General features: G+C 41.9%; 1 protein-coding gene and 1 non-coding gene across 3 annotated transcripts in view; one reads left to right on the plus strand and one right to left on the minus strand.

The window, feature by feature from the left end:
- Positions 1 to 20965, plus strand: part of SYBU (syntabulin) — an 82408-nt gene that overhangs the window by 43880 nt on the left and 17563 nt on the right. The gene's annotated exons all lie outside the window — the stretch shown is intronic.
- LOC121155995 lies at positions 4719 to 4820 on the minus strand. Its single transcript, XR_005883786.1, has one exon. It is a non-coding gene; the product is annotated as a U6 spliceosomal RNA (small nuclear RNA).

Below are 20965 nucleotides of genomic sequence, written 5' to 3' on the forward strand. Positions count from 1 at the left end.
ACTACGTGAGATTTTTAAAAAAAGTTCAGTTTTTGCATCCTTCTAGTGAATATTTATAGTTTGAATTCAAAATGTGACAGTTAAAATCTAGGTTCATATTTTCAACTCATTTTCTTTCCTGAAAGAATTCCCATTCAGAGTGTAGTAAATGACTTATTTTGAAAACAGAGTAATGTCGTTAAGTTTGGGGAATGATGGAAGAAGAGATGGGAAGTGATTGATTAATCTGTATAAAAATAGGCCCCATGCTGGGATTTTTCCCTTTGCACTAATCCTGTGTGACATCTGAGCACAAAAAAAAGTAAAACCAATGCCATATGCACAGAGCCTGCTGGAGCTGGTTTTCAAAAATGCATGAAGAGTTGACCCAAATTATACCCTGCAGCTTTATTTTTATTTTAAAGTCATTTTCATTTTTCATTCCTTTCTGGCACATTCTCTTCCATCTGTTTGCCCTGGAAAGAACGTAACATGTGCAATAAGGATTGTACCAATTTGCTTGAGTTGAAAAGGGAGGGACTTTTGTTGCATACAGTCTAAAAAGGGACCTCAAGAGGTTTAGAACTACAGTCAGTATAGATCTTCCCATGCTGCATATATTTTGGAAGACACAATTTGAGATGTATTATCATTCAGGTGATCTGGAAAAAATCAACTTTCTTCAGTAAAATTCCAAGGCAAAAATCACATCCTTGGCAGCCTCTCCAGGAGCCTGCTGACCATTCATACAGGAGCTGTGGGGCTGTGGCCAAACTCATGGCCTGCTCTCGGTTCCACTGTTGCTGGTCAAGCCTGCCCCTGTTCTGGTGTTGCATAGTTTACTAGGTTTATGAGAGGTACTTGGCACTGCTGCCACATATTGTGAGTCCTATCCTTGTGTTGAGCTCTGAGGAGCTTGTTGTGGTCTCAGGAAGCAATTCTGTTTTTTGAGTCCTTTGTAATTGGGGGGCGGGGGGAGGATTTGTGGCGGTTTTAGAACAAGGGATGCTCATTTGTCTTGTGTGGTGGCGACATTATTCTGGGAAACCAGATCTTCTGGAGTCTTCTCTCCTGTTCACCTCTGGGGCAGGAAGGGCGCCTCCTCCCGCTGCCAGGGGGATCTGGTTTCTGCTGAGACCGCAGGCAGATCTGATTCTTTGGAAGAAGTGGAGGCTATGCCTGGACCTGGTACTGCATGACCGTCTGATGCCAGCCTGCGCTTCTCACTCTGACAGTTAGTGGCAGACCCGAGGGATCCACAGGCATGGATGCGTCATTGCAGTCATAGCAATGGAGTAAAGTGTGCAGTCATCATCTTCTACTCTGCCAAGTCCAGAAAAGCAGGGGCTCAATCAAGGGATGATGTTTGTATAAAGTGGGTCATCCCTGAGGTTTAGGTGGGGTTCTTAATATAGCATTTCCGTCTTTGCTTTTCCCATCAGTCTCAGCCACGATTTGACAGTATTGAACCAAATAATGCTATTCATTTGTTTTTTTTAACAAATACATATTGATGTCCCAGGCATTGAAGGATGCCTGAACACATGGAATGGATTTCTGTGGAAAGTACAGGGTTCCCCTGGAGTACAGAAAAAACAAAAACAAAAATGTGAAACTCAGGCCATAGGAAAATCATCAACTCCCAGCAAGGTGTCAGGGATGGTAATGTGATATTGACACATGGATTTTTTTTTAAATGTCAAGACACTTGGAGATTTGATGTTTATGTGCATTGCTGACTTATGTAGTCCTTATCCCGTGCTGTATTTCATCATAATTCCTTTGCTTTTTGTATTTTTTTTCTTTTCCTTTCCCTTCTTCCTGTCCCCCTTTGCCCTCTAGATGACATGATAATGAGGCAGAGATTTGTGATACTAACTTGATTACCACCACTGAGCTCCCTCCCCCAGGGGACACTCCTGTGTGGAAATGTGTGTTTCTTCATTTCCTTTCACTTTAAAAATACTTGTACCGCCCCAGATGTGTGTCTCCTATAGCACATAGGAACTCCAGGAGGAAAACTGTAGCTCCTTGGCGCTGGTTTGTTTTTTATTTCTTGTTTTGTTTGCCTCTGAGCTCCCCCTTAATTAGTACTGTACTCCAAGCTCAGCAGGTTCTCAAGAGACATTGGTGATTGAATAGGCACAAAAGAAGACTTTCCTGTGCTTCTGTTTGCCAAGGTAGTGTTGAAATTCAACTTTTGGAGTCTTGTTCCTTTTCAGCCTTGTTACTTTTGCCTCATGTAGGGTGCCTATAACTCCAGGGTACCAAAATTAAGTGGGTACTGTTTAGTTGAACGTATTTTCAAACCAGCCTCTGCAGAGTCTCCTTGTCTCTTTGCTGCAATGCACAGCCTCGCTAATCGTCCCATAGAGAGAGGCCTTAATTTAGTTGCAACGCTCTGCTTTGCTTTTCCATTCTGTTCTGGTTTTTCCTAGAACATTGTGGGGCGGGAAGGGAAGGGGTGGAGAAAGCAGAGAACATTGAGTCCACTTGAATTTAAAAGTTAACTTGTGGAGAGGGGCGGGGCAGGGTTGGGCAAGCAGAGCGTTGGCCTGGGAACATGTGCTGTGTGCCAGCCTGCGCTGAGGGCTGAGAGCCTGGCGGCTTCCAGTGCAAATGCAGAGCCCAAGCTAATGGTGAGTGTGCCTCACGATTTCCCTTTAGAGAGGGCGATACACCATGCTGGGATTATTAGTAGGAGACATTCTTGAGGGGACAGGAGGGAAGGATGTTAAAAAAAATTGAGAAGTGCGAGAGTTCTAATAATTTTTAGTGGGTATTGGTGTGGGCTGAAAGGTGAGGACTTGCTGCTGGGGGCAGACCATCTTGCCTCTCCTCCGATACACTCTCACTCCAGAAATGGAGCCTAAGTGAGAAAATGCAGTGTGCTAGGTGCTTGTCCCCTCCTTGGGCAGACACTGAGCTCTGGGAACTTAAACAGATGTTCCAGGGCTGGAGACCAAGAGAGCAGGAGCGGCCCCACCTACCTAGCACCTGTTTTATCTGAGTCCATCCCCCCACCCAGAAATCTTTCTGTGTGTCAGGCCTTCTCCTGGAAACATGTTCCTGTGATGAAATTATCTTTTATTCTTACTTTATTCTTTGGTCACATGACAGAATAAAAACAAACCCCACTTAGGTTTTTCCATTTCTCCATTTGCCTTAGCTCTCAGACTCTGAATATGCCAGAAGTTGTCAGAATTTACCCAGCTTTAATTTTTTGGCATTTTTGGACAAAAATTACATTAAAAGCTACACAAGGGAGTAAATCTAATAATAATCTTGGTCCTTCTCAACCCCTGTCCTGCTATATTATTCCATTTTTTCCAAAATTTTCAGGCAACATGATACTTGTTGTGTCTTTTGTTTGATTGAAAGAAGTCCATTTGTGTTGGTTTCTCTACTCTTTGGTTGTACAGAAAACACACCTGTCTTCATTCAGTTGTTTGTGTGGTGTGTATGTGAGTGTGTATGTTTGTGTGTGTGTATGTGTGGGTTACGCTACAGTCAAGCATTTAGCATTACAAAAATAGGTGTTTCTTAATGCTTAACTTTATGCATTTCCTGTTTTAAATCCTTGTTCACTTGCAGTTTTAAGTGATTTTAAACTTGTGTAGTTAGATTTGTGACCCAGAGAGATATGTAGAAAGGCACTGTGCAGTGAAGGGCTCTTCCCTCCTCACCTTGTGACCCATTGGACTGCAATTGTCATCTGAGTTGTTGTTCAGCTTCCATTCTCTCCCCCAGATATAGTTGTCTTAGTATCTTCAAAAAACATTCTTCTCCAACCACTTCATTTAAAACTCACCATGGCTCCCTCTTGGTTCAACACGTATTTGAAATAGACTAGGCTGAATATTATTTCCTTGGCTTCTGATCATGAGGTACCAAGTAGAAAGGGAAGAAAAGAAAGTTCAACTTTCAAGTCAGCCAAGTTAGCTGTTTCCTAGCCCTGTGACTTAAGCAGGTCTCACCACCTCTCAGAGCCTTGGTTTCCTCATCTTCACCCTGTGTGTTCTGGGGAGGAAAGATGAAAGGGAATGGCACACATGAAGGTCTTGACAGAGGAGGTTTTGAATACACAGTGGCTCGTGGCATTAGTATCTGACTGTCACTCATTGTTTTTGTTATCCCTTCAGGCCTGGTGTGACAGTAGTCAGGCCATCAGCACTGTGCCTTCCATGTTTGCACTCTTGTCGTTAATAAGCATGTTCACTGGGATAAGGGCAAGGACAGAGCCAAGTGACAGGTGATAGAGATTTCCCTTGAGGCAGACAGGCAGTCCATTAGTCTGCACCCTTTGGGTGCTGAATTGTGCTATCAGCCAGTGCACACATGTCAGCCTTGTTCCTAAGAATAGCCAAATGTTTGCATTGGATGTCTCCTGACTTCCACATATGTAATTTATGTGGTAATTACACCTCTGTGAGAAAAGGCAGTGAGAATTGGTACGTCTGCCTCCCAGAAAACGCTCTTACTGGCTCTTTTGCACCACATTGAGGGGTCTGTTTGTACAGTTTCACTGGAGATGAACACCAAGCTTAGGTGTTCGTGATTACAGGACTTTCTACTTTTCTTCCTTTTGTGATTGACTTTTAAAGAACTGCTAATATATGCCACTGTAAGTTCATTCAGGGTCTTCCTTCTTTCATTCATTAAATATGCTTCTAAGTCCACGATGCTTGGCTCTGGGAAGATTGATAAAACAGCATGAGGCCCTTCCAGTCTGATTTTTTTGGAATATGGAATGCTTCACAAATGTGTGTGTCATCTTTGCTCAGGAGCCATGCTAATATTTTCTATTCCAGTTTTAGTATGCGTGCTGCCGAAGCAAGCATCTGAATATTTTTTTCATGCCTGTATAATGGTGTGAAAACTTGAGTTTTAAGAGATCTGGGTATATTAGGCAAAGGCAAAGTAGGGAGAATATTTTTATCCTACTTTATTATAAGTAACAGCAGTCTGTCAACCCAACCTAAAGGAGCAAGGAGGAGAAAGAAGGGAACTCAGTCAGGGGTGGATGGACCATTAACACTGAAATCTGTCCAAGCAACAGCACCTACTAAACTCACTGCTAGATACAATGATGAGGAAGTCCTCAAGGAACTGACTGCTTACAAGTAAATATGTTAAAGCATATGGATAATTGCAGTGCAATATGACACATGCTTGTTAAATTCTGGGTGGGGCGAGAGCATAAAGGAGAGGCAACGAATGCCCTTCCTGAAGAAAGTGAAGGTTGAAGCTAAACAGGCACTTGTTAACCAGGCCCACAATGATGGGGAAATTGCCCACATAGAGGGAACAGCATGTGTGAAAACTTGGAGCCTAGAACTGTCGTGCACCTTTCAAGACCTGGTGAGTGATTCTTGGGGGCTGGGAATGCAGTAGGAACGAACTGAGAGAAGGGTTTTGAAGTCATGCTAAGGCGTTTGGACTTTATGATCCAGTACACTGTGCCCAACACAGTGCTGCTGGGCCCACTGCAAGACTGCTGCAGTAATTCTGGGTAAAAAATGATGACAGTTCTGGTGGAATCTTGGCAGAGGAAAAAGCAGATAGGTCACAGAGCTACTGAAGAGCCAGCTTTGCACGGCTGACTGCAGTTTCCATCTACACTTTAAAAACAGAAGCCATTTCTTGTAGTGGCTCTCAGACTTTCCTGTGCTTAGAAGATGACCTGGCGCATGGTAAGAATGTGACCTATGGGACTGACTTAAAGAGATTCCAGACAGCAGATCTGGAGTGAGACAAGAATCTTAATTTTCAGCAATCAGTCTGGGTGGACACAACAGACATGGTCCTCAGGCCACAGCCTGTGGGATCCCTGCTTCAGTTCCAAAATGACAATGCATCTTTTAAGTGTATTTATTCCAGGTTAGCTTTCAGTTGGGAAGGAAGATTAAACCTTTGTTGTGAGTGAACAAATGGATCTGCCCCATAGGTTGCTGTGTGAGAAAGAGCAGTCTCCTTGCTAACATGGTCTGGGCCTGCTGACAGAGTGGTGATGATCTTGTTAAAGGCCTGCTATAGGCTGTCTGTGAGTGTACTCTTCAAGAACAAGCAGAGCACACGCTTAAGGAGAAAGCAACATTTCCTCAACTCTTGGAATTCTTTGCAGTTTAGCTCTCTTAGTGTTAAAAGCAAATTGCAATGCGTTTGTGATTATAAAGCTTCTCATCTCAGCTTCACCAGAACTGTGCGTTCTCAAGCTGGGTCCCAGCGCACTCATTCCTGCATCTGCAATTACATTAGCACTCAGTCATGTCAAAACACCATACTGTCTTAGTAGAGACACACCAGTTTTGAAAAAAAACAGGAAGTTGATGGTGTCTATTTGTAAAAATTCCTGGCAAAATAATCTGTAGCCACATACTTATCAAATACATGGTAAGTAGACTTATAGTATTGAGGGAGAGAATTGTACACTTAAAGTAGCACATGTTATAACATTTAGTTCTCACAAAAATCCTATGAAATAGGTACACTTCTCCCATTTCGTAGTAAGAACACAGAGGCATAGAAGGCTGAGTAATTGTCTGAAGTCATACAGTCATTAAGTGAAGGTAAATAAGTACTTGAACCCTGGACTCAATTGTGGTAGTGCCTCCACTGCCCATAGCTGTTAAATACACATAATCCATTACATGCAACAGGGTTAGTGCCACTTAGTATTATGCCAAATAAATTAAGCAGTTGACTCAGTTTTAGATGTATATTGTGTAAAATATGCATCTACAATTTAAATTACAATCATGTCTGTTGGTTTCCCATTTCAGAAACAGCCTCTGAGGGGTTGCAGGCTTAGGGGTCTCTCGGAATAATAATTCTCAGACTTTGATGTCTCCCTGGAGGTCATGTTAAAACTCGTGTCCCTGAGTCCTGCTCCCCTCTCAGTTTCTGCATCAGTGGGTGAGTCACAAATGTGTTTCCAGGAGACAGTGCTGCTGCTAGTTTGGGACCACACTTTGTGGAACAAAGACTTAAAGCAGTAAGAGGATTATCAGTGAAGTTAGCGGCAGAGGATGCTTTAAGAATCTATCCTGAACATGTATGTCTGACTAGCTCCACAAACCAAGTTATGTTTTAAAGTGACGCATCCTCAGGTTTCACGTGTTCTTAGATGAAGCCAGAGACAGAATGCTTTACCTTAGCATCATCATTTCTTTTTTGTTGTTGTTGTAGTGGTTGTTTAAAGATTTATTTTATTTTTATTACGAAGTCAGATATACAGAGAGGAGGAGAGACAGAGAGGAAGATCTTCTGTCCGATGATTCACTCCCCAAGTGAGCACAACGGCCGGTGCTGTGCCAATCTAAAACCAGGAGCCAGGAACTTCCTCCAGGTCTCCCACTCGGGTGCAGGATCCTAAAGCATTGGACCGTCCTCGACTGCTTTCCCAGGCAATAAGCAGGAAGCTGGATGGGAAGAGAAGCTGCCAGCATTAGAACCGGTGACCATATGGGATCTTGGCATGTTCAAGGCGAGGACTTTAGCCACAAGGCCACACCACCAGGCCCAGCACCATCATTTCTAACATGCGCTTTACTTTGTCCTATTTGTCCTATTGCAACTTCTCAAAACAGTGGTTTAAGTAAAGAACATTTTTAAAAATGGATTGATACATTTGAAGTCCAGAGTTACACAGAGATTGAGAGATCTTCCACCCACTGGCTCACTTCCTAGATGGCCTCAACAGGCTGAGCTGGGTCAGGCCAAAGTCAGGAAGCAAGAGCCACTTGCAGATCTCTTACGCAGGTGGCAGGAGCCCAGGCATCTTGGCCATCCTTCGCTCTTCCAGAGGCCGTTAGCAGGGAGCTGAATCAGAAGTGGTAGTCAGGACTCGGACAGCACTTGCATGGTATGCTATGTGGCAGGCTGTGGCTCCGCTGTTTATACAGCAAGGGCCCCAAAGAAGCTTATATCACTAGCAAATTAAATCCAGTCTTCGGCCTTTTTCTGGAAGTAGGAATAAGTTCTGGGTACATTAAACACCTGCACTTTCTTTGTGAGTACAAGAAAGCCTCCATTGTGCATCTTCCTCTCTACTCTGGCACAAGGGTTGTATCCTGGTTAAGATTTTAGGTGAAAACCAGTAACTTGACCAATTCTCATGGACTGGTTTTGAATCAGGGCTAAAGAGGCAGGTCATGCAGGGAGCTAAGTCAAGGCCAACATAATCTCAGGTAGTCCCTGATCTTTGGAGGGACTACTTTTGATGGTCAAAAGCATTGAAGGATGAAGCCAAGCTTCTACTCTTATTTTTTGCTCTTGATTCTCCAAAAGCAAGATCAAAGTCAAATGATCTATGAAACAATTTCTTTTTTCCTTATGGAATATATTATTAAAAATGGATTTACTTTGTGATTTGTTGCTCTAGTTGTGTTGGGTGGGGAATCTTGTGTCTCTGGAAATGCAAATGGATATTTATTAATGGAAAATCTAGCTAGCTAAGTAATTAGAATAAATACACTGTCACACCAAGAAAATGAAACAAATAAAATTGCATAAAGCAGAAATTATAAGGCAGTAAAATGAATGTGTTACAAGTATATGAAGAATTTTAGCATAGTAACATTGACCAAAAATTTTCTCAAAAGATGATATGTATCATGAAAATCTTTTTATTTAGATAATGTCAAAAATGAAAAAGAACTGTGCTGTTAGGTGTGAAAATAGAGGTGATAATTCTTGGCAAAAGAAAAAGGAAATGGTGAACAGAGAAGGGATGGGGAGGATGACATGGGTGAATGTGGCAGTTATATTCTAGTTTTGGTGATGGGTTTTTATTTCTTCATTTATTATAACACTGAGTATAAAGCATAAATACATAAGTTAATAAACCAGGTGATAGGTTGCTTTGCACAGCCTAATGATGAGAAGATGCCAAGAACAAAGAGTTATAGTGAATCCACTTCTGCACATCTGAGACTCATACTTTTTAAAGGAAGTTGAGAAAATAGATTTCTTGGTAACAGAAAATAATAGGATGACATTGTGCTGTTAAAAAAAAAAAACCACATGTTTGGTTTCAATGCAAGATTGTGTGACCTGCAACCAGTGCCAGGTCTTCATTTCTTTGATCTGTTGTTCCGGTTGACAGAGATGTGTCAAGGAAAGTGGTGTCAGTGGACCATTGGGGCTGTCAGTCATCATATAAAACCAGGGCTGTGGGATCCCCGGGGTAGGAAAATATGAGCATCCTTTTCTTTGATTTTGATCCTTCAGAGAAAGGTTTACATGTATATTTCAGAGAAGCAAAGGTAGGAATTTTAGAAAATGAAGAAGACCTATATGTGAAGTCTGAACAATTCTTAACTTTGCCATTCAGCAATACGTGGGCCTATCAATATTAAAGTGCCTTCCCTGCTCCATTTTCATGTTGCCGCTAGGCCATTCCTTCACTTGAACGTTTGTTTCCACAGCACTGGGTGCCATGCTCTGAAACAATCGTCAATAGCATCTAATGCTGGTCACTTCTGTATACCTCCTTCTCCATGATGTCTCAACCCTGCCAGCAAGAAATGATCTTCTCTTGTTCACTTCCATTAGCGACTTCCTAATGCCTGTCTCTTCTAAGACACTTTCCTTTTTCTGAAGCAGGATCAGGATAGGATCTTCATGTGACACTTCTCATGTATGCAGAGAGCTGGGTGCTGAAAAGCATGAGCTGATCAGCTCTGCATGGTTTTGCGTGCTGTAGGCTTTCCTGAGAGATCAGTATCCAGGCCTGGGGATTAACTCAGTACCATAATTGGAAGAGAGGAGGGAGAATCCTTATCATCCTCCATCGGAATCAGCTCCTACCTTGTTTGTGCTCTTACCCTTGACACCCCACATACATGAGCTGACTTCATCTCTGGCCCCTACCTCAAACACTTCTCTCCAGTTTTGGCCTCAAAACCAGATATTATCTAGAGAGGATCATTATAAGAAAAAAATGAATGATCACAATCTTGTAAAGTGTTTATGGAGCAGCAGGGATGATTTTACATGTTTTGTGTATATTAACTTACATAATCCTTTTGACAGTTCTATATTCCCAGAAGAAAATTATGCATAAGCAGGTTAAGTGTCTTTCCCAAGATTGGAGAGCTGAGGCTACTAAACCATGCTATCTCATAAAAGCAAAGACAACTTCATGGAGACCACAATTGCAAGCAGGAATCAGTAGAGATAATGAATGATACCAAACAATGCTGAGAGGTTGGAAGTGGGAACTGGCATTGTAAGTCAGCAGAGCACAATGCTTATTTCTCAGATGGATGCTATTTCCAGTGCAGCTCTCTGCTAATAGCTTTAGGAAAGCAGAGGATGGTCCATGTGTTTGAGCCCCAGTACCTGTGTGTGAGACACAACAGAAATTTATGGCTCCTACCTTCAGCTTGGCCCAGTGCTGGTCTTTGCAGCTGTCTGGGGAGTGAACCAGCAGAAGGTGGATCCCTGTCTCTCTCCCTCTTCCTGTTTTTATGTAACTCTGACTTCATAAACAAATAAGTAAACCTTTTTACAAAGATTGATTGGAATGGAGCATGGCCGAGTCAGGTGGGATATCTCTGTTCTGTGTGTAGTGATCAGACAGTGCTGCTGAGGGAGTTAGGAGTGAGCTAGGAAATGTGACTTCCTAAGGAGCTGGGACAGTGACACTTCCAGGGCTGTTGCCAAGGGTGAAAGCAAAGAACCTGGGAGACCAAGGCAGACTGTGATGTGCACAGAAGGTGACCATGGTGGAGACCAAGTTTGGGGGAGGCAGTCAAGGCTGATAGCTCCTAGAGTTAATTCAAAGGAGTGTACTTTCCTGCAGAGGTGCAATCTGAAGCCCTGCAGTGAGTTGTGAGTCAGTAGGAGCTTTCGTTCCATTCCTGGTCTAGAATTGCAAGCATGCTGCATCCACCTCCCTGAAAGGAGTGGAGAACAAAGCAACTCCGAATGTCCCCACACATCCTTTCTCCCTGATATTCTGAACGTAGAGTCACTGGTGAAGCCCCGGCCCTGGCCTGAGGTGTTGGTGGCATCTCCATACCCGTTTTCCTCTCCCACCTCTGTGTCATGTCACACACTGCAGCCCTTCTTCCCAGACACCACACCAGCACCCAGGGGTGCTGCTTCTCGATGTTGGATCACCCTGACTGACGTTGAGGGCCTCAGGATAAACACTACTGTCTAAAGAGAAGCTGCAGGCCTATCAGCTACTTCTTTAAAGGAACAGAAACGCCATTCAGGTCAGTAAAGTGGACCATAACTCCAATAAAAGACAGGTCTTAGTGACTTTAATGAGCTTCGTGACCGCTATGAAGGCCCCAACCACACAGCAGAAGGCACAAAGGACAGATCTGCCCCTCGAAGCCACTTGTCAAAGATCTTGCGGCCAATACTAATTCAGAGTAGGAAATGTTCATTGCCTCTGTGTGGTTCCTTTGGTGCAGTGTGGTGGCTTGCATGGACATAGGACCACATCAGAGGCATCAGGTTAGGGCTGACATGACAACGCAGAGTTCGAGGCTGCCAGTCTGTAAGCTGCTTCTGTCTGCTGAATGTGGTGGACACCTGTGCCTGCATACTAGTTTGGCCTCTCCTGTTTTAAGGACAGGGTTCTAAAGACTTCAAAGCTTGGACCAACTTTGAAATATCCCACTAGCTTCACAAACCAGCATTTGTGTACATGAATTTGGCTGAGACTGGCCCAGCTTCAAACAACTAGTGTCTTCAACTGCCCCAGTCCAAAACTGTGAAAAAGGATTTACCTAGAGAAAGCTCCTGAAGATCTGGACCAGTGTAGTTTGCCCTCTCATGTAAATGCTTTCCTCCTGTGTGCTTTGCCCATGAGTGAATTCTACCTCCTTATGTTGGCTTCTTGGCTTGCTCATCTTCCACGTCATGTTGAAGCAGCCTCCAGACGTCGAACAGACCCTAACCCTAACCCTTTCAATATTATTTCTGTTATTTCTCAGGGCGTTTGATATTTTTGTTTTTACTTTCATTCATTCGAAAAAAGTTTTTGTTTTCTTATTAATTTCCTCCCTGACTCATACAGTAGTAGCATCATGTGATTCAAGAAAGTTTTTGATTTTCTTTTTCATTTCTTCAGGGACATATTGGCCATTTAGTAGCACGTTATTCAACTTAATCTTGTTGGTAATTTTTTATTTTCTTCTTCCTGTTGTTGATTTTATGGTATGGCTTTTTATTTAAGGGGATGTCCAGTAACTGTGTAATAGAGATTATCAGATCTAGATGTGAAGATACAATGTGGTATGTATCTCCACTTCCAAATCAAAGATGGACTCCCAGTGAAACTGTTGAATGTATCTTGACAATAGGATGCTGGACTCTGCTATTTGTCCATGCCTACAATGTCAGCATGCATTTAAATAGCAGGATGATGGAATTACGACTGTTCATGAAGGACTATACTATTATAATGATATAAGGGAAATCAGTATGTGGGGGGACGTGGTTTGGATAGGGTGGAGGGGAAATCCTAGTGTCCATGGAACTGCATCATAAAATAAGAAGATAAATAAATTAAATTAAAATAAGAAAGTCCCTATATTGTTATGTTTGGCATGGCCCTTCTCACAATGTGGTACATGGCTTCTACTACACAGTTGGCTATAGTTGTTAATTGAAATGCAGCTTTCTCGGAACCAAGCATGATGATTTGGTGGCTAAACCCTCTCCTTGCATGTGCCAGGATCCCTTATGGGTACCGGTTCGTGTCAGGTTGTCCTAATTCCCAGCCAGCTCCCTGCTTGTGGCCTGGGAAAGCAGTGGAGGATGGCCCAAAGCTTTGGGACCCTGCACTCCTGTGGAAGACCCTAAGGGGGCTTCTGGCTTCAGATCAGCTCGGCTGTAGCTGTTGTGGCCACCTGGTGAGTGAACCAGTGGATGGAAGATCTGTCTCTTTTTCTGTCTCTCCTTCTCTCTATAAATCTGCCTTTCCAATAAAAATAATTTTTTTTAAAGATTTATTTTTATTATTTTTTCATTGGAAAGGCGGATATACAGAGAGGAGAGACAGAGAGGAAGATCTTCCGTCCGATGATTCACTCCCCAAGTGAGCGCAACGGGCCGATACTATGCCGATCCGAAGCCAGGAGCCTCTTCTGGGTCTCCCACGCGGGTGCAGGTTCCCAAAGCTTTGGGCCGTCCTCGACTGCTTTCCCAGGCCACAGGCAGGGAGCTGGAAGGGAAGCGGGGCTGCCGGGATTAGAACCGGCGCCCATATGGGATCCCGGGCGTGCAAGGCGAGGACCTTTAACCACTTGTGCCACCGCGCCGGGCCCAAAAATAAAATATTTTTTTAAATGTGTTTTTCTTGTTTCCCATTCTCAAAAACTTGTGAAAGAGTTTTCTCTCAGTGTTGCCCAGAAATCTGCACCGTGCTTGCACTTCCCAGGTGATCTTCTCACACATCAAGGTTTGGGAAGCATTACATTAGTAATGATAATTGTAAGGTTAATATATACAAAAACACCAGTATTTTCCATGCGTTAATTCACTTCATCTTCACAACAGCCCTACAAGGCAAGAGTGTGGTTCTTACATCTACAACTTGACACATGCGATTATGCCAGGTGTTAAATATGTAATAGATAAACCTTTTCAAACACTTTTTGAAACCCGTGCATTTCTAAAATATTTGTTTTTATGAACTTTTATAAAACCCCTCATATAAGATTTCAAAAAAATTTTTATCCAACATAAACATGTTTTTCAACTCCATTTTGCATAAGCTTTTTGATATATTTATACACACACGCACATACACACACAGAGATTTACACATATATAACTGAGAAATCTGACTTGAAAGGGTTTTAAAGAAAGCTTAGTCAAGGCAGCACTATAGAACCAGGCTTCATAGCATCTTCTGGGCAGCAGTTTTCATTCCTTCTGTACTGGAGTTTCTTTATATCCATTTTTTCTCATTTTTTACTCTTGGTCAGCAGGTCGATTGCTTGTACTTCTGCCAGGGATGGTTGCTGAGCTAGTCTAGGATGAAGGAGTCAGGTGGGAGAGCTTATCCTTGACCTCTGGCCCTCCCAGGGCCTCTCCAGCCTCACTCCTTCCTTGTCGTCTCAGACCTGCAAGGGCCCTGAGGCATGGCCTCTGCTGTGTTGACAGCTGTAAGCACACTAGCATTTTCCCTAGGGCTCTCTAAGGCAGCCTTCTAATGCAGGAGCTGTTTCTGGAGGACTCCTGGGGAGCCTGCTTTAGGCTCCTGTTTTTGAAGCTCTCTGTTGTGTGCACCCTGTCCCCTCCTCCCAGCATACACACACACAAACAGGCAGAGACGTGTTCTTCACCAAACCCACCTTTTGTAAAGAGTGATTATATGATTGTGTGACTGTGGGATTTCTCAAGGAAAAAAAAATGTAGTATTGCTTTAAAAACTTCTTCTGGCCTCCAGTCACTATACCAGTTGTTTTAGGATGATGTGTAAGCATGTATGAAATGTTTGCTTTGTCCAAGGCATTTGATCCTAATTCTTTTTTTTAATTTTTCCTTTTTTATTTTTATGCTTTATTATTATTTTATGGTACAATTGCATAGAGTCTGGGGTTTTGCTACTCCCTTCCCAAATTCCCAACTGATTTTTCCCATATTAATGCAACAGTATAGTCCTTCATAAGCAGTCATAAGTCCATCAGTCTGTTCTTTAAGGGTGTCCTGACGTTGCTGGTACAGACGGTGCCAGATAATCCGGTATCCTATTGTCAAGATAGATCCAACAGTTTCATTTGGGGTCCATCACTGATTTGGAAAGAGAGATGCATACTGTATTATATCTATACATCTGAATATGATAGTCTCCATTATGCTGTCAGAATACTTTCCCTCAAACGAGAAGTCACAAAACAAATTCAAAATAGGAATGAAGCTAAAAAAAATTTACAACACCATGGAGTTAAACAACATGCTACTAAATAACCAACATATCGGTGAAGAATGAAAAAGAAAACACAAAAGCTTCTTGGGTAAAATGATGCTACCCTATGATCTGTGAATCACTGAAGAATTTGATAAGAGAAAAGAAATTATTTGGAAAAAATAAAAACAAAAACATTAAAGCACACGGATTGCAGCAAAAACATTATGGAAAGGGCTATTGATCTTACAGTTTGCGTGAAGTTTGTCATATCAGAGAGAACGCATGGTATTTGTGCTCTTGGGATTGATTTTTTTCACTGAGCATAATGCTGTCTACTTGGGACTATCTTGTTGCAAATGGTATAATTTCATTATTGATCTATTTCACCTAAACCGCCATAATCCTTTAAGAGTACTCATTATTACATCCTCATCCTCATTTACAGGTGAGGAAACTAAGGCAGAGAGACCAGATGCCTTGCTGAAGGCTCCACAGAAAGTAAGGTGAGGAGCCAAGCTTCAAACCCAGCTACCCTGGCTCCAAAGCCCCTTACTACTCTGTTATGTGGTATGATTCATTTTGTTAAGAAAAATAGATTTCCCTTAACATATGTAAAGTTTACAAAAGAAAATATGACTGTTCACAACTCACTGAGCCCTATTTATGTTTTTATAATCAAATAATGTGTACCATATGAGAAAAGTCAGATGGGTCTTATACCAAGAGTTCCCACTTGCCCATTCCCAAGGGAAATCAGCATTAACATGACCAGCATGGTGACATAGCAGGCTCATGTGGGTGCTGGTTCAAGTCCCAGCTGCTCCATTTTGGATCCAGCTCCCTGGATAGGAATTGGGAAAGCAGCAGAGGCTGCCCAAATACTTAGGCCCTTATACCCATGTGGAAGACCCGGATGAAGCTGCTGGCTGCTGGCTCCGAGCTGGCCCAATTCCAGCACTGCAGCCATTAGAAGAGTGAATTAGTGGACAGAAGATCTCCCTCTGTCTCTCCTCTCTCTAACATTTTCTTCCCAATAGAAATAAAGAGCTCTTAAAAAAAAAAAAAAAAGAAAAAGAAACCACTACTAGCAAATAATTTTTCCCTTCCAGGAAAAGGTTCAATGTATACAGCAAATTATATTATTAGAAGACTTCCATGAAATCAGGCATGTCACACTCAACTCTTATGCATCTTGTTTTTCTCAATAACTGGTCTGCAGGATATTTTCACTTGAACATAGCTAGGTTCAAATTGTTCCTTCTCATATCCAACTGTCTGTTTCTACAATCCCTCCTAAGAACCTGTGTTACTGAACTTTTATTTATTTATGCCAAGCAGATAAATGAGAAATATATCCTTTCCTTTAATTTGAAAAGCAGAAAAAGAACACAGAGGTTTCATCCTGAAAGTTTCCTTCTCAAATGCTTGCATCATTTAGGCCTGGGTCAGGCCAAAACAGGGAGCCTAGAAATCAACCTAAGTCCCATGTGGCTGGCTGGCTGCAGCCCAGGACACATAGTAACGGGAAGCTAGAATCAGAATTGGAGCCAGGACTGGAGCCAGGAACTCTGACAGGGGATTCCGGTATTCCAGCATAGTGAGTTCTTAAACACCCCAGACACCTGTGCTGTGCTGAAAATCTTTTATTCATGGTTTTAACGTTGAGTAAGATTTTACATGTATACATATATTCTCTTTTTCTGTCATCTGCTTGATCATATCTTTGTTCCAACTGTCTGCCAGTTTTTCCTTCTAAATTATGCTTTCAAAAAGCTAAGGAGACAAGCATATTATCATATGCTGTAAATTTTACCTTCACTATGTTATCTGTCTTTGAGTGTGCTATTTTCTCATAAGTTTTTTTTTCTAGTTCTTATTTTAAATTTTGAATTTTATCGTACAATTTTGTATAAAGTCTGGAATTCCCCTCCCCCCAGTTTCCACCCCCCAACTGATTTTTCCCATATTGTCACAACAGTACATTGCTTCAAACGGAGCTACAATTTCATCTGTCTGCTATTTAAATATGCCCCGACAGTAATGGAGACTACCATATCCAGATGTGAAGACACAATGCAACATGCATCTCTATTTCCCTATTTCCAAGTAAAAGATGAAAGTGTTGGACATATCTAGACAATGGGATGATGGACTGTCTGACATTGTATTTTCTCATAAGGTTTTATGTTTTATAAGGGTAGTGTGTCAGTACAAATTATTTATTTTTCAATACTTTAACTTTTTCTTTGCTTTCAGATTAACTTTTTTTAAAAGATTTATTTATTTTTATTGGAAAGACGGATATACGGAGAGGAGGAGAGACAGAGAGGAAGATCTTCCAGCCGATGGTTCCATCCCCAAGTGAGCACAATGGCTGGTACTGCACCGATCACAAGCTGGGAGCCAGGCGCTCTTCCTGGGTCCCATATGGGTGCAAGGTCCCAAGGCCTTGGGCCATCCTCAGCTGCTTTCCCAGGCTACAAGCCGGGAGCTGGATGAGAAGCAGAGCCGCTGGGATTAGAACCGGCGCCCATATGGGATCCCGGTGCATTCAAGGTCAGGGCTTTAACCACTACCCTATCGTGCTAGTCCCCCAGATTAAGTTTTAAATGTGTTGCATCTCCATCAATTACACATCAATCAAAATGAAGACAACTTGTCTCTGAAATTACAATATAAGTGAAAACCATACTTTTAGGTTTTTACTTTTGATAGAAGACTTTCATTTTGTAATATAAGAAATCCTGTGTGTGTATGCCTTCAATCAATATATAGAGCTTTTAATCAAATGTTCTCTAAGTAGTTTTAAAAACTAAACAAAAAATCTCTTTAGGCTGCAAAGCATTTCTTAGATTTTGGGGGCCACCACATCTTTGTGGCTAAAAGCCGAATCTGTGAAGCACTTCAGAACAGCTTCTCCCACTACGTCTCCTAATTGCACCTGTCTGTGGCCTCAGCTGCTGCTTCGTAGCTGTGCTTAACTTCCAGGAATTGGCTCCTGTCTCCTCTCCAGAGACTTAAATAAAAGATCTGTGTATTTGCCAGAAGAGACGGGAAGCGGGGGAAGAACTTTTTTTTTCCTCTCTTTTTAATTTGCTGTCCCTGTTTGAGGTGGGGATATCAGGAACCAATCTGAATTAATTTGATAGCTTTGCAGTGACAACGGATAAAGGAAGGCCTGAGGTTACTCAAATAAGGGGTTTAGCGTGGCTTCGTAGAGCTTACTAGATGGCAGGGTAGCTCTGTTCCCTGAGGTATGTGATGTTCTGATGTGTGAAGATTCCACAATATCCCTGGAAGCAGGAAGCCTAATAATGTCCTGAGAGACCCAATTGCAGCCAGTGTTTTTAAAATTATTCTCCTGGTCAATTTGGGCACATATTCTTTTTGTTTTCATTTTTCTTTTCTTAGTATCCCAGGTTTATGGGAGATGCACAAGACACTTATGACCTTAATGTTACAAAAACAGTCCCAGTCTGAAGAGTCAGGCAGCCCTGTAGAAGACCGCCAGGTGCTTCTTGCCAGTTAGGGGGGAATGTCTTCTGCTTTAGGGTGCTAAGTCACCAGAATTCAGCATCACAAGGTGTCTTCCTTTCATAAAACATTTTATTTATTTTTACCTGAAAGGCAGATTTACAGAAAGATAAGGATAGACAAAGAGAAATCTTCTATCCCCTAGTACATTCTCCCAAATGGCCACAATGGCCAGAGCTGGGCTGGTCCAAAGCCAGTAGCTTAGAGTTTCCTCTTGATTTCTCACATGGATTCAGGGATCGAAGGACCTGTGCTGTGTTCCTCTGGTCTCCCAGGCACATTAGCAGGGAGCTGGAGCAGAAGTGGAGCCAATGTGTATCAACACTGATGATTGTCAGCACTACAGCCAGAGGCTTAAGCCATTATGCCACAGTGTCAGCCCTACAAGGTATTTTTTTTAATGTATTCATTTGAACCCATTGTTGTGTCACAGTGGGAAAAGCTACTGCCTGCAGATACTGCCATCCGTATGAGCACCAGTTCAATTTTTGACTGCCCCACTTCCAATGCAGCTCTCTGCTAATGTTCCTGGGAAAGCAGCAGAGGATGATCCAGGTGACTGGACCCCTGCAGCTGATATTAGAGATCCAGATGGAGTTTCAGGGTCCTGGCTTCAGCCTGGCTCAGCTCCAGTCATTGTGGCTACTTGAAAAGTCAGTCAGCAAATGGAAGGCGTGTGTGTGTGTGTGTGTGTGTGTGTGTGTGTGTGTGTGTGTGTGTGTATCTGTGTCTCCTTCTCTCGCTCTGAATGGCTATGCATTTCAAGTAAATACAACTTTTAAAATAAATTCATTTATTATTTACTGAGAGAGGAATCTCCCATCCACTAGTTCACTTGATAAATTCCTAAAACAGCTGGGGCTTGGTCAGACCAAAGCTGTGAGCCATGAACTCAGTCCAATCTCAAACAGGGTAACAGGGACTCAACTACTTGAGCCATCACTTGCCTCCCAGCACACACTTGAGCAGAGAGCTCAGTTTGGGAAGGGATCCCAGAGTCAGACCAGGCACTCAGAAATGGGATGAGGCTATCCCAGGCAGCCCCATAGCTGCTGGGCCAAGTGGTTGTCTCACACAGAGTGCTTGTCGGTCGTCATATCCATCCTCCCTGTTCAGTCCTACGGTCCTGCTCCCACAGTACAGGAAGCTGACCCAGGACAATGCTGACGAAGAACAGAAACAGAGATGAGTTGAGAATGTATGTTTGAAAATTCCCTTTGGCTTTTCAAATGGAGCATTTCAGTGTTCAGCAAGTCCATGCTTCCTGAGAGTATTTATGATGGTGTCAGACTTTTTCTCATTGGTGGTCTACACACAGGGAGGCAGGGGTAAACACATTTTCCATCACAAAAGCTCTGCCAAGTCTACCTCCAAATCTCATTGGAACAGACATATATTAAGTATCTTTAAGTGTAGTGCATTCTTTGGCACAAAAAAAAATTTACTTTTAGGTTTTTATTTTCAAGAGATCAGGAGACAAGAATATGCCCAAGAATAGCTACTCAAATATCAGGCCTGGGTTTAAGGGCTTGGACATTGGGGTTGCGTGGCCAAGATGCCAATATTAATCTCTTACTTGTGTCACCTTCTGCATGTCATTCATCACCTCTATGCCTTATCTATCAAAAGAAGCGGTAATCGTCCCTATCTCAAAATCAATTTATTTTGAAAAATAGGTGAGTTAATACTAAATATGCTTAAGATGATTTTTGTCATATGATGTTTGTTTCGAATAATGAGAAATTAGAATAGGTTCCACACTAGTTTCATAAAACAAGATGTGGTATATTATGAAGATATTTATATATTAGGAAAAATAATATACTTCAAAATAGTATATTGTATATATATATTATATATTAAGCATGGATAGTTTTACATAAAAGCAATTAATGGTAGTTATGTTTTGGTGAATTTTTTCTTCTTGATCATTGCTATTTACAAAAATCTTTTATGATGAAACTTGTACTGTAATAAAAGTTGTCTGTAGAATAATAGTATATTATATATATATTATATTATAGCCAATGTTTATTGTGAGATCATGATAGGTCAGATTTTTTAAAGCAGTTTGTATGTATACATATGTCTGTGTATGTATATAATATGGAACTATACATATTAATTATTCATAATATCCCTGTGAAACAGATTCTACGATTGTTGTTTCTACTTATCAGATTAAAAATTTAAGCACAGAGAGGTGAAATAGCCCTAAATCCTCCAGCTGGTAAAAACTGGAGGTAAGACTAGAATATATGCCATCTGAATCAAAATCAGTGGTTTTGGTATGATTTTAGCAACTGCCAAGAGATACAATGAAATATGGCACCCACATAAACACCCTATCTGCATCCGTACACCTTTGGAGGATGTAAATACAAACACCTCTCCTTCCTGTGTCTTTGTCACCAATTAATAGATGGACAGGAGGCTTTCAGGTCTCCAGTCTTTCTCTTACTTATTTTGCTTGGATTCAGTGAGAAGAGCATTTTCAGATGATTTCTTAAAGCTAGCCTGCCCATGGATCCTTTAAAGAGAGCATTAACCAAACTTGAAATAGTCTATGTTTTT

This window comes from Ochotona curzoniae, unplaced genomic scaffold (genome assembly GCF_017591425.1).
Source record: "Ochotona curzoniae isolate NIBS_2020 unplaced genomic scaffold, NIBS_Ocur_1.0 contig_3190, whole genome shotgun sequence".
Classification (NCBI taxonomy): Eukaryota; Metazoa; Chordata; class Mammalia; order Lagomorpha; family Ochotonidae; genus Ochotona; species Ochotona curzoniae.